This window comes from Suncus etruscus, chromosome 4, assembly GCF_024139225.1.
Source record: "Suncus etruscus isolate mSunEtr1 chromosome 4, mSunEtr1.pri.cur, whole genome shotgun sequence".
Taxonomy (NCBI): Eukaryota; Metazoa; Chordata; class Mammalia; order Eulipotyphla; family Soricidae; genus Suncus; species Suncus etruscus.
The window spans coordinates 41,036,453-41,047,747 of NC_064851.1; the positions used below are offsets into that span (position 1 = coordinate 41,036,453).

The 11,295-nt window shown below is 33.6% G+C and overlaps 1 non-coding gene across 1 annotated transcript; it reads left to right on the forward strand.

The window, feature by feature from the left end:
* Window positions 1–10,750: 10,750 nt before the first annotated feature.
* LOC126007410 (U6 spliceosomal RNA) lies at window positions 10,751–10,858 on the forward strand. The gene has a single exon (XR_007494985.1). It is a non-coding gene; the product is annotated as a U6 spliceosomal RNA (small nuclear RNA).
* The last annotated feature ends 437 nt before the right edge of the window (window positions 10,859–11,295 follow it).

Here is an 11,295-nt window from a genome sequence, read left to right on the forward strand (position 1 = left end):
TTTATCGAAGGCCGTTTTGGTAAAGGACCAGAGAGTAAATGTTTTAAACTTTGCAGTTACTTAGTTTTGTTATTATAGTGTGACAGCAACTCTTGACAATACTTAATGAATAGGCAGGGCTATGTTGCAATAAAACTTTATTTTACAAAAGAGGAAGTGGCTTAGTCCCTAGGGTGGATTTTCTCACTTCTTAGCAAATGTATTCTTCAACTGAGACTTTACATGAATTGTGTCCTATGTGAAAGAATTTGGAAAGTTAGAATCTAAATCTCCTAAATTATTTTATTGAATGCTTCACAGGATATTATGCATATATGACTTAAATCATCCTATCATCACACTTAAATCTTGTGATACGTTCCTCTGAAAATTTCAAAGAAAATTTCATTGATATCAACTAATTTTTAAAAATGTTATATTATTTAGTAAATATTTACTCTCAGCCAATGTTCTAAAGAATTTTTGTGTCATCTCAATAACATGATGTTAAATATTAATAGTTCAATCTTTCAAATATAGTTATGTTCTTCAGTACCATCAGAGTCCTAGACTCATTCTTACTTCCTGCACAAGTCTTGACTCCTAATTCTTTTGATTTTTACCCTGGCATCCTACAACTCAACCTATTATTTGAACCAGCATAATTCTGTAAAGTATGTCAGATCAGGCCAGGGAAATCACTCAAGTTGCAGAACATATACCTAGCATGTGAGACCCTCTCAATATTTTTTGGCCTCAGAAGCACAGCTACATATAGTTCTGATGGCTCTTGAGCCCCACTAGATATAACCCTATGGTCTCCAAGCACCACTGGATGTGAACTCAGAAATTTTTTTAATAAAATAAAATTTATCAAATCATATCATTCATCTGCTCAAAATCCTGAACTCAGCAGCTCCCCATCTCACAGTAAATAACAAACTTCTAATAAGTAGCCTGTCAGACCTCTTAGTCTTTATTTTATCTCTAACTTTATCTTTTACTATACTTGCCTTCTGCTTACTCATAAAGCATCAGTGTTTGTATTTACTCATTCTAGATTATATATCTTAACCATTATCACCTTCAGGTCTTTGCTCAAATACCAATTTCTCAAGTACTTAACTGACTATCCTATTTCCAAAATATGTCTCCATGTATATTACCCTACTGATTCCTCTTCACTGTTTTATTTATCCATAGCTCTGATGATCTATTTATTTATTTATTTATTTCATTGTTTTCACCCTCTAGAATAAGAGCTAATGGGGTGGGGTCTTTTACTCTGTGTCTCTAGCATCTAAAATAATGTTTATCACATAATAAACACCAAAAGTGCTAAATAAATGACTCTATAAGGCCCTTTTCATGTGACAGTAACATCATAGTTTTAGTATTTTAAAAGTTTTATCTGAGGTCGGTGAGATAGCATGGAGGCAGGGTGTTTGTCTTGCATGCAGAAAGATGATGGTTAGAATCCCGGCATCCCATATGGTGCCCTGAGTCTTCTAGGAGCGATTTCTGAGTGCTGTCGGATGCGACTCAAAAAACAAAAATAAAAAAAAAAAAGTTTTATCTGCTTCAGGTTCATTCCACTTCCCAATTTGGGGGTTTAATTCCTCTCTTTTCCTATATGAGGTTTTTTTTCCTCTATTCTCTTCTTTCTTTTATCTCTTTCATTCTCTAGCTCTCACTCTCTCTCTCTCTCTCTCTCTCACACACACACACACACACACACACATACACACACACACCCTTCACCCTTCCTAAATAAAGCATTTTGTTCATTTGTCTTTGGGCCACACCCGGTGGCATTCAGGGGTTATTCATTGTTCTGCACTCAGAAATCACTCATGCCATGGCAGGCTCAGTGGCCTATATAGGAGGACACCAGGGATTGAACTTGTCTCTATCCTGAGTCAGCTGCATGTAAGGCAAATGCTCTACCACTGTACTACCACTCCAGCAAATAATGCTCTTTTAATTGAAAAGATAGTACTGTTTTAACATTCTCACATCCTTGTTAGTTGGCAATATAAAAATTACATTTTAAATGAATACAAGCATTAAAAAGGTAAAATCACACAATGGAGAGGAGGCATTCATTTAAATTAAAGCCATTCAGCCTTAGTTCCAATGTTCCCTACTATAACACTTTCTCTTCTCTTGATTCTGGTCTTAAGGAGGAACTATGATTACTCTGGTTGTACAGTCAGGAAAATAAAGCTTAGAGATATTTATAAAACTTTCATGAGTTTCTAAAAGTTTTTTTATTGATAATTTTTATTTTAACCAAAGTGGATTACAAATCATTCACAGTAGTAGTACAGGTACATGGTGACATTGAATTGAAAGATTATAAATAACTTATATTCTTCTCTCTCAAATAATAGAAAATAAGAATCGCATTTTAAAATGCTATGAGATGAAATGAACATTGATAAAGGAAAGCTATACAGACAACAATATCATTTAGATGTCCTTATTTAGTATATCACCAAATGTAGCCAGCTCTCAGAAGCTCTGACAATACTAAGGGAGTTGTTGTACAACATTCCTAAACCTCTATAAAACATTGCAACCATCATCACAGTGTTAAAAAGTGACATGACAGTGATACTATAATAAAGATAAGATGGAACTAAAGTTTTATATTTCAAATTTGACAAAGTGGTTTATTCTGATACTTCGAAATCAAATCCAGCCTTCTAAAGTTCAGTTATATACATGTTGAGATTCAAGAAGGACTTATAGATGATGAAAATGGCACAAAATATTAGTAATTACATTTAAAATACAAATATAAGCCATGCCTACCACTGAGCACATATTGAATTATAACACACATTTACATAAGAAGGACAGTGGTTGAACTAGATTCCTTATTAGTAATAAAAAGGGCTAAGGTGATAAACACACTCAGTATTATTTTGTTTTGGAAAATCACAAAAAGGACCAGATGGGCATTATAATTCTTTGAAGAATATGACTCAACACACATGCTTTATTTTATATCTTATAAAAATTGCTAGCTAGGTAAAGAGACTATAAATACTAAAGATGTGCTCTTGCTCACATTTTTAAAGCAGTTAAAATTACAATGATACATCAAGAGGTAACACATAAGATCTGGAATTTTAATAATTTGGAGAGGGCTTCTGAAGCACAAAGGGAAGAGGAGGGATTAGATTCTTGATATCCAGTTCTCATCACACTAGGAATCTCATATTAATGTTTGTTAGGAAAAGGAATCCACCATAATTCCTACAGCCTTAATGTTGAACAGAAATGTCAATATGTTTTATTCAACCTTTTATTTTTCTTCATAAGGTAAAATCTGACTCATATTTCAATGCATAATAACTCTTAAAAATGTCTAACAAAAGACAATTTTATCTATTTACATTTCATAATTATTTAATAATAACTATTTTTTCCTTACTCAAAATGCACAAGACACAGTGTATGTTGTGTTTATATATATATATATACATGTGAAGATATATGTCTATAAACAATATATAACATTTTAAATGTTAAAGATAGTTTAAGCAGGTTTTATTATACTGTACTATATGTACATCTGTAGATAATTAGCATAGTTTTAAAAAGGTATTCAAAATCTCATAAATTTATCAGTAAGAAATAGAAATAATTTGGTTAGAGAATATAACCTTTGAAGATAAACCTACATAAAATCTTCAAAAATAGGAGCACACTACTACAGGAGGTTATAAGAGACAGAAATAAAATTTGAAAATCATTTACAAAAGTTTCATAATTCATAATACTATTCTTAAACCATTTAGAAAATATGGACCATATTTTTTTACTATTAACTAGGGCCACAGTTATATGTGCATGCCTGCATACCACACAGACACACAACACACACACACACACACACACACACACTTCTAACACTCCTAAGTAGATTTGTCACTATAGGATATTTAAAATCCAGACTTGCTGCATTTAAAATGTATGGAATTTATTTTTAAACCAGCCATATCTGAATTCAATGCCTTATATTTTGAGTTTTAATTCCAATCATGCTAATTTTAAGTCACAAACATATATCTGCCGGTAATGAAGGTTGTTTAATTAGGTCCAGATAAAATAGCTCCAATTCTGTTTCTGATCCACCTGTCAAAGCAAATCAGTCTTTTACATGGCTAAAAAAAAAAACAAATTAGACTAGCTGATGACTTTTTGAATATTCAAGTAGACACACCGAGGATAAATCCAAACAGAACTTGTGACTGAACAAAAGCCTGAAACGTGACCTCAAAGATAGAGATATCTTATTCTGCCAAAAGCATGTTTGCAAGTGGGCTCCTCTCAATACTATGAAGTCAAGGACAAGGTTATAAGAAGAAGTAATGATAAGGGTAGCAGAAATGGAATAAGCACACAAGAAAACAAATTGTTACACTTTAGGGCATCCTAAAGCTCTGTGTGATGTAAAATAATTACAAATAATGCTAAAAGAAGTGAGAAGTGATTGAAAGGGTTAGTTTAACTATTTTTGCCATAGAATTTACAAAACAAGAGTCATTTGACCTATGAAAGTATATACTATGTAAAGAAACATACATTTTCAAAGTTACTAGAGATGGGGGAGATTATATCCCTTATTATTGTAGTTTGGATATTTTATAGTATTTTAATATAATTTTTTATCATAGTGGCTTACATATTGTTGACAATAATATTTTAGCTAGATATTAACATAATATCAGGGGATTCCCATCACTGAATTATCTTCCCTACACCTCCGTTCCCATGCTACCTCCCATATCCTCCTCCCTCACCCCCGGGGCTGCTAGAATACGTGGTCCCCTCTGAGCCTAGCTTACTACTTGGTGATCCTGCACCTGTTTTGGTCCTGGTACCTCCCTTGTTTCCTCCTCTAACTGGGAGGCGGTACTAGATAGTTCCAGTTACGTGGTTTTGTTTGAAGAAGAGAAAAGTGATAAACTGTGGTAAAAATCAAATACACCGAAAATGGGCCGAGTCCTTCTAGAGGCTCTCATCATGGGTTTGAGAGACGAAGGGGAAAAAGAAGGTGAAACACCTCAACAGTACAAAAAGAAGTGTCAAATAAAATATCCAGTGATATCCAATAAAGATAGGCACCACATAAAAGCCATGGTCTTGAGATAAAAAACATGGCATAGCACCTAAAGAAAAAGAAAAGAAGAAAATAAATAAATATAAATGGAAACAACTTGAGTAACCATACCAAAACGAAGAAATCGACAAAACCTAGATAAATATAAAAAAAAATTGTTTTGTGCTTTTTTTTTTCCTTTTCCCTCCTGCACAGGCACAGTAAATATTGAGGTCATTCGAAAAGGAATTCCCTTGGCCTAAGAGATACAGGGTTTCTCCACCCTTGGAGTATATTGTCATGGGATGTTCAGGTTCATTTACTCTCCCCTTGGTGCTTTCGTGGTGTTTGGAAGACTACTGCTTCGTCATGGGTGATAAAATCAGATCTCTGTATCTAGAGATCTCGGTATCTGCACAGGTCAAGGGGTGGAACTTATGATGAAGCTTTTCTTTGTGGTTCTAGAAGTTCTGTTCCCTCAGTGTCATTTTAATATGTCTTCTGTGTTTGGCGGTCTTGGTCTTTGCGCTGATTTTAGGATGGAGCCTATGATAGCGGCTTTCATTGTGTTTCCAGAAGACCCATTCCGTTGCATTTGTCTCAGAGGGACCTTTGGAAATGGAGATCATGGTTGTTGTGCAGGTCGTAGCTCAAACCCTAGACTAGGGCTTTTTTATTGGTCACAGGATACATACAGTTCGGTCATAGTTCTATCAGCCAGTCATCAGTAAATCGCGCTCTTGGCTTTTGGACTGACCAAAGGGTGACAAGTCTTCTGATTTTGTCTTATCATCAGCTGGAGGGGTAGGATAACCTGCTCTTAGGTCAAGTTGTTCCCATTTTCCTCGTTGTCAGGATATCGTATTAGACCTGGCACTTGTTGGTATCCAAGCAGTATTGAGGATGTCCCGGATGGGATTTGTTTCCTGTAGCTGTCGTGAAGAACTGAATATTTTATAGTATTTTAATCTGACAAATCTTGCTTTATTCTCTATAAAGCACTATACATTTGGAGAGAGATCAGCGAGAGCAGAATGATTTGAAATATGCACAGTGACCACATGATCAGTAATATGTTCAGTAATATGTTATAGAGAAAAGAGAAAGGAATGATAAAATTCCCTGAAGTGTGGTTGGTAAACTCTAAATAAGATCCTCAGAACAATCAGTTTCTATATGACTGAATCCTATGATCAGATACTGAATTAGTATCAAAGTTCTTGAGAGATGGCCATTCTCCTCATTCCTCACTTATATGTTCAAAGAGAAGACTCATTTAGCACTCTTAATTCTAAACAAATTTAATCAATAGACACCAAAGGAAGATTAGTAAATGAATTGCAAAATATTTCATGCAAAGCGTATTTATTACATATTATGTTATCTTGAATTATACAACTATTTAGCATATCACATACATTTATTTATTATTACAAAAACTATATATATTTAAATTACTGATTACATAAATATTTTCTGGAAGGTAAATGGGAAAAGACAAAATAACAAATGGATATTGAATATTTATTTGGGGTAAAAGTATTCTCCATCCTAAGCTGGAGATATAATAAAGAATGAAGAGCACTTACATTGAATGTAGCATACTGGGGTTAAATATCTGACATCCTATGTAGTACCCCAATACAATCAGGAGTTATCCTTGAGTAGAACCTGTAATAAGCCCTGTGTACTTCTAGATGTGGGTCAAAAACAAAAATCTTCATCTCACAAATAAAATGAGCTAAAATTAATTATAAATCTAATTTTAAAAAGTAAAACTGTTACATTTCTATACATATTAAAATAATTTTAAATACTAAGTACAATGTGTCTGTGTTTTGATAATTCCGCTACAAATTTCATTTATTCAGTTTGATCTATTTTCTCCCTAATCTAAATTCATGTGGTATTATTGACCACCAGCTCTTATTCTAGGTGCTATAAATCAGCATAATTTATACGAGGATTTCCTAAACCTTTGCTGTTTAGAAAAAATAAAAACTGAAAGAAACTTTGTGTGATATAAAGAAGATGGAGAAGAGAAAGGAAAAGGAGGAGATGGAGGATAACAAGAAATAGGAGGAAGTCAAGAAGGATGAGAAGGAGGAGAAGAGGAACAGATGAGAGAAGAGGGAAAATGGAGAAAAAAGGAGGAGGAAAAATGTAAATAGAAGAAGTTTATGAGGAAGAGGATGAGAAGAAAGAGAAGAAAGAAGATAATGAAGAAGAAAACGAAAGAGGATAAGACAAAGAAGATAAAGAAAAGATTATAAAGAAGAAATGATGAAAAGAATAAAGAAGGAAAAATAGAGGAGGAACAAGAAAAGAAGAAAAGAAGTAGAGAGAAGGAATGGAAGGAAGGAAGAAGAAAGGAAGGAAGAGAAAGAGAAAAAGATATAAGGGAAGTAAGGATGAAGAAAGGAACAAAGGAAAGAAGTAAGGAATGAAGGAGGAAATAAAGAAAAATATTGTGCTTGCAGAGTGACCAAGATATTTTTTGAAATCTGACGATTAATTTTAAAGGGTAATATTGCATAACAAAGAGTTTGCATCTATTGAAAGCTGTTTAATGTAGATTTAGACTGCATTCGAGATCATGTAAGTTATCAAAAAGAAATTTCTATAGATTAGAGAACTAGTAATATTTTGTGTGTTCAACAATAATCTTGATGGACATTGAAATCTAATCTTTAAGATTTTCAAACCTTCTTATTTAATGTTCTCAGTGCACTGCCTCAAAATAAACAGTCAAGAAATAAAACCTAAAACCACCTTTTTTGAGTTAAACTAAATTGAACAATCTAGATTTTATATTAATTTAAACTTGTTCCTTGGAGTTTGATTGGCATATAAAAAGCAAAAATACTGATTTTTGGAATATGTCAAGCAGAGTACTAGGCTCCATTTCTCTATCAAAATGAAGACACCCTATAAATTTTAACTAACAATGACATCAGACTACTCACTCTCTCTCTCTTCCCTATAAAATAAATAGTATGATGTATGCTCTGTGTTTATAAGAATGACACTGGGAGCTGGAGCAGTGGCACAGCAATAGGGCATTTGTCTTGCATGTGACTGACCTAGGATGGACCACAGTTTGATCACCCAGCATCCCAAATGGTCCCCAAGCTAGGAGCAATTTCTGAGCGCATAGTCAGGAGTAACCCCTGAGCACCACCAGTTGTGGCCAAAAACCAAAAAAAAAAAAAAAAAGATATCAAAATCCTTTGTTATTTTTTCCAAGGAAAGCATCTCATACCTAGATTAAAATTTTCCTGGTGCTTAATTTTTAATGAAAATATTGGTTTTATAAGTCAGCATTTAAATGCGTATCTAAAGGAAAACTGCAATCTAATTTAGGAACTGAAGAAAATACATGTACTAAGTGATAGAAGAAATTCATATTAACTGCCCAAAGATAGATTATTACCCCATATGCATTCTTCAATAGCTGTGCAGTTTACATTCTGTACTTGAGGTTGAAACCTAGTGGGTTACATGTGGAAATATTTCATAACAGAGATTTGCAAAAATAGGTAAGTAGTAAAGATAACTTTATTTAACCTTCTGCTTAAACTCTCTGTTCCTCAATAACTTCATGTATAAGATAAATTAAATAGTGCCTATTTTACAAGGATATCATAGAAATTAAATATGTCCATATGACATAAAAATTGTCAGGCATACTTTGCCAATGGTAGTCAATACATCAGCTCTCTTATTTCACTTTTTCTTGACTGATCTATGTTTAGCTTTACATCATGAGGGAAAAAAAGACTTGGTGTTTACTTTTTTACAAATAAAAAAAAGTCTTTGTTTTTCAATAGAATCTATAAGTTTCTGAATTTTTAATGAAATTCTTTGAGACAAATGACATTAGTTTTACACTCGGCCACAGCCACTAGCCCTTAGCTTGGTGGAGGTGCAAGCAGTGAAACTAAAAAGTTATGAGCTAATAATTTTATTCCAAGTGTGTCTTTAAAGCTTCCTTTCCAACTCCATTTTCTCCTATGAAAGTTGCTGTATAAGCAAAATATATTATTAGTATTAATAAAAATATTTCAGCCATGCTGCTTCTTGTATCATATGTAATTCATTAGCAGCAGCTCATAGGCAAGGCAAAACTTTCATGTCAAATAATGTTTTATGAGTCTTTAGAATATTATACTCAGTGGGTGTCCCACATCCTGATGAGACCTCCCTGAGAAGACAGACAGCAAAGACCTTTTGAAACCACTGTTTTACAGATTTGTATGGGAAAAAGTATAGATTCCGCTTCTTAATTCAAGGCACATAGTGAAAGAAAGTTTGAGTGCTTTTTGGAACAGTGCATATTTTTTTGTTATGGAAACAATATTTATAATTATGTTAACTCAAAACATGAAATTAAATATAAAAATATTAATAAAAAGTTTTAGTTTTTATGATTTGGACCATGATCAATCAAAAACTACAGAAATGGCCACTTAAGATTTTATTTAAACCATTGTGATTTACAAAGTTAATCATAGGTTCCATTGTGACCACTCCCCTTTCCCAGCCCTATGTTCAGAAAGTCTCCCATCCTGACATCTGTCTACTCCTTCAGTCCAAAACAACGCAGATGCTAGTGCAACTGCATGAAGACATTCAAAATTATATCTTCTATATTTGGGGAAGTGGACCCTAGCACTTCTTTCTCTCAGGTAGTATACAGCCTCAAAACTCAGCCAACCAAACTGAGTTGTTTTAGCAGTGTTTTTAGCATACTCAAATAATCCTGCATGATTAGAAAAATTACCTGAAGAGAGGATATATTAGTATCCACATTTTGTTTAATCAATAATCCAATAGATCACTTTCTAAAGTGACAGGAAACCTGAAACTACCATCCCAACTCACAAAATGCAAATAATAATGGGAAAACTATGGAGGCCATTTGTCTTTGTGGATAAAAAGAGAAACCTTAGCAAATCCTTAAGCCCATTAAAATGTCTGTGCCTGTTCGATGAGGACCTAACATCAACACATAATGCCTTAGCAACAAAAATCAAGGAGGTACTAGTCAGTAAAATTAAGCAATCAATAGTTGAGCAATTCAACCAACTTGAAGAATTATTTCAGAAGATGAGAGAATCCATACAAATGAAATAGAAGGCACTGAAGTACATGTTAGCAAGCCATAGTAACAGAATTTCAAGAGGGTATTGTATAGATTAACTTGAATATAAATTACAAGTCAGCATTGATTTAAAAAAGTCTGAAAAGAAAGGAGAGACAAAGGGATAGAAGAAAATATAAGATACTTAATGAACAAAGGCAAGAGAAATATATAGGAATACCAGTAGGGGAGGAAAAAGGGAAAGGAGAAAGAGATAAAAAGAAAAGATTAAGGGAAGAGAAAAAGGGAAAGAGATAAAAGGAAAGTGGGATATATTATAGCATAGAACTTCCCCACTCTGTGTAAAGAGGCAGCTGCATAAATTCAGGAAGCCAAAAGAATACCAAACAAAATAAACCCAAATAGAAAAACACCAAAGCACATAGTAATTAAAAGGTCAAAAAACAAGGGAGAGATGGACTTCTTAAAACATAAAAAAGGGAGATGGAAATTCTTAGACATAAAAGAAAGAATGTAAATATCACATCAGATCTCAATTATAAAATGGTCCAGGAGTGCTCGCTTCGGCAGCACATATACTAAAATTGAAATGATATAGAGAAGATTAGCATGGCCCCTGCGCAAGGATGACACGCAAATTCAGAGTCCACAGTAAAACTCCTAGAAACAATAAACCAATACAGCAAAATGGCTGGTTACAAAGTCAATACACAAAAGACAGTAGCATTTCTCTATACAAATAACGAAGTAGAAGAGAGAGAGATTAAGTATACAACTCCATTTAAAATAGTATCAAAAAACATCAAGTACCTAGGAATCAACCTTACCAGGGAAGTGAAGGACTTATACCTGACAAACTTCAAAACACTTCAGAAAGAAATTGAAGAGGATCTTGGGAAATGGAAGAACATCCCATGTTGATGGGTAGGTAGAATCAACATAGTCAAAATGACCATCCTACCCAAACTCCTATATAGATTTAACGTAATCCCCATCCAAATTCAGATATCATTCTTTAAAGACTTAGAACAATCAATCATAAAATTTATCTGGAACCACAAAAGACCCAGGAAAGCCAAACACATACCAAAAAACAGGA